Raw genomic sequence first — 3,929 nt, forward strand, 5'->3', positions numbered from 1 at the left:
CAGGAAAAAAAAAAAAGATGAGGTGCTACTCTTTTCTCAGAGACTAAGATCTACTGTAGCCCTATGGTGTTATCTATTGGATAGAATGAGGCCCTGCATTTTGAAGACAGTTCCCAGGTCAAAATATCATAATGTGAAGATATATCCTTGAAAAATCATTTCTTATACTGATTTCAGTCAACTTTGAATTTGTGGCCTGTCACTTCGTTTTCCTGTTTATGAAACAAAGGTAAATAGGAACTTTGAGAGAAGAAATATAACCAAAATATTTTGAAAATGTTCTACAATCTTCACATTTTGGAAAATTCTTTTTATTAATAAGAATATATTTATACTAAGCTTTCATTTTTATATGCCTTTTGATAATTACCTGAACTCATTCTTTTTCCAGTTAAATCCCTTTTTATGTGGTCTTCATGGAAAAACACACAAGCCAAAATTTACTATTCAAAAGAATACAGAAGAATAACATAAAACCTTTGAAAACATTGTGAGCCTTTTTTTAACATTCATTTAAACTATTCCTTTGCTGAGAATGTCTCCAACCTGGAGTGAATTTTTATGGACAAGCTATATGAAAATGGGGGTTTTAAATAGTTACAACCCCCCTAACAATAACAACACAAAGACTGACACTGCAATAAATCACTGAGGCACAGCCACATACTCTGTTTCTGGAGGCGTGGGAGACCCTCCAGTTTAGTGAGGTTGTTTGCCCTCCCCCAGCTCACTGTATCTAGATGAGGAAGAAAGGAGGAGAGGAAAATATGGAGAAGTAGGAATCCAAAATATTCAGACCCCCCAAAACAACTGAGGAAGCTCAGACCAAATGACTCCATTGGTACACTAACAGCATCTTCAGTAACCGCACATTTTCTCTATCAACAACATCAGTTATTCTCTCTCTTTTTTTTTTTTTTTTCATGTGTGTATAATTATAACTCAAAGGGTGAAAGTGGTGAAGAGGAGGGCTTCAATTTGAGCTCTAAGTTAAAGCAGTAGCCATGGTAGCCATAGTCTCTGGTTAAGGTAGCTGCTCTGAAGACTTCAGAAATCCCTTTTGGTAAGGTTTCCAGGTTGCTTCAATTCTTTGCCCCCAGCTGCTTACTGAGGTTTGCAGGACCCACCCAGCTGCCATATTCACAAGAGTTTTGCAGGCAACTATTTTGATGCATCTAGTTATAGCCCAATGAGATGCAACATCTTTCCAGGTATGGATACCAAACCTTCAGTGAGTCCTCACTGGGGCATCAATGACTGCTCCTGACCAATAAAAGGGATTGCCAATATTTCATAGCAAAATGGAAGACCTTATACTCTTCCACATTCAGCTGAGAAATAGAGTGATTCCCAGTATAGGTCTACTTTGTGAAGTGCCTATCAGAAAAGGAGGGTGTTGTGCCATTAGCACAGACTGCTCCTTGAATAACAAAAAGGGTCTAGAATATTATCCCTGGGTTGCATCAAGCAAACAATAAATGCAAGAGTCAAGGAGATCTCATGCAAAGTGCTCAGCTTGGCAACGTGCAAGCTTTCCAGGAGGACCAACAAATTTATTATCCTCTCTGATGTCTTGTGTTCTGACAAAATCCAGAAAGCTACCTTCCCCTGGGACAGGGGATGAAGTGTTCTTCCTAAGCTCCTGATAAATCTCCTGCCCACTTGGAAACATGGGCAGGATGTTACCAGAAATGTCTTTGTTATGTAAATGGGCGAAACATTGAGACAAGTTGACAAAACAGTAATTATTCAGCCTGGTTGATTCTCTGCAAATGTTTCAGCATCAAGCCTGAGACACTAAGGCGAGGAATAAGAATCAAAGAAGCACTGAAGAAGGTGCCTCCCCACATGTGTGTTGGATGTGTGCTGCCCTCAGGCCAACTGCGGCCGTACCAGTGGGCTATGGAGGGAGTGAAACAGTACCTGTGTTAGTCAAAGTACCTCCAAAATATTTTCTCATTCCACAGAAAATCTGCAGCCACAGGAATAAGTCCCAGCGATTTGACATCTTCAGTGAAATCTGGTGGAAACTGCACAACAGGTTAAGAAGGTTCCTGGGAGGACTGACAGACCAACAGACGGTCCTACTGAGCATGCAATTGCTTAAGCCTCATTTCACTTGGAAACCAGGTTAAAAACAAGCACACGGTGAAACATGAGCAACAGGAAACTAAACCCCCCTCTGAAGTACACAAATAATGCTTAGAAAAAATATATAATCCTGTAGCTGCAACCTCTGATCTTCTTTCTCCTCTTATTTTTCCTGTTAATGCTTGTTGTGCCATGTCTTTTATATATTTAAAGGGTAAAAACCTTTTTTTTTTTTTATTTAAAGGGTAAAAACCTTTTTTTTTTTTTGCTTTTTTTGTGTGTGTTTTGTTTGTTTGTTTTTTTTCTTGTTTTGTTTTGTTTTTTCTGTCCAGCACCCTCTGCATGCTAGATGGTAAAGAAATAAAGTACAACCAAACATTCCAAGAGCTAGAGAAAAGCAGACTATTCTGGATGCTCCTGTCCTTGAAAATTGTTTTCTGTTCGTGTGGAAAAATCCTTGCACCCCGTTTTTCAAGCCTATCAAGAGCAAGCCTTGCCGTGGCTGCCTTTGCCAGGAATCCCAATTTTCTCCTCGCCGCCCACTCCAAGCCCGTGTGCGGGAGGGATGCTGTGCCAGCCCACACGGAGGGGAGCAGAGCACAGGTGGTGCCCACCACGGGCCAGCTTCTCCTCCTGCCCCAGCCCATGCAGAGGGATGGGACGAGCGCCAGAAGATCTGATGCCATTAGTGCTTGGCAAGGCGCACCCTGCGTTGCGAGAGGCAAGCTGTTGCTGGCCAAAGGGTATCCAGTCACCACAGGGCTCTGTGAAGTTGGGGTATTTTTAGATACACGGTGGGGAAGAATAGATTCCAGTTGTGGGCTGTTCTGACTCAACTTCTTCTCTTTGCACGGTCTAATAACACAAGCTCTGATGAAATTAGATTTGCATGGGCATTCTTGAAGCTTTATTTGGAATACGCTGATGACACAGGGGAGACAAGTTTGGTTACAGTTCCTAAATAGCAAAGTCCATTTATCACTCCAGGCTGGAAAAGCCCTTATTTCTATCTCCAGATGGTCCAGAATTCAAGTCTAGTTTTAAACAGACCAAGGCTTTCACCTTATGTTCTAACTTTGTACACAGCAGGGGCAAGAGTACAAGGGGACTACTGGATCTGCATAGAGAAACTGTGTAACTCACAACACTTACTTTTCCCACATCAGCCTACAAGGCTGGGTGTTCCCCTTCACTAAGGAATGGTGGTCAAATTTTACAGTGCAATCCTGTAAGATTTCACAAGTGCTTTAAATCCTTAGTCTCTGACATATATTTGTAGAGCCAAAGAAAACCAATCAATTCTAATAACAAAGATTTTTTTTTTGTAAGAATTAACATGCATGTGATTCAGAAATGTTTAGAAAATCAGTATTCTCAATAATGCTGGAATCGAACAATTATATTCCTTTGGAAGATCAGGATAGATTTAAAAATAATAATAATAATAATAAATTTGAGTTCAACAGTTGCGGCTCATTTCTAATCTCCAGTCCGTGGATTTGCATCTCTGCATGTCTTGGAAGATACACTCCTGGGCACGCACGTGCAAGTACAATCATGGATTTTTTGAGATACCTGGTGATGTGCAGTTGAGTATTTGAGATTAGACTTGAGCCTTTAGTCTCTTTCAAGTGCTTAAATAACTGCTTCTTCAGGCTCAAGCCAAACCGCTCTCAAGAAGTAGCTGGAGAAACATTTTAAACTGCATCTTCTAAATTCTGCTTCTGGACTGGCAAGTGTTTGGCAGAGGCCTTTTTTTCAGCTTGAACAGGAGTGTGTCTCCCCCTCCTTTGTTTAACATCAGGGTGTACCTTTGAATCTTACCATGCTACTTTTGA

Source organism: Anser cygnoides, chromosome 7 (assembly GCF_040182565.1).
Source record: "Anser cygnoides isolate HZ-2024a breed goose chromosome 7, Taihu_goose_T2T_genome, whole genome shotgun sequence".
Classification (NCBI taxonomy): Eukaryota; Metazoa; Chordata; class Aves; order Anseriformes; family Anatidae; genus Anser; species Anser cygnoides.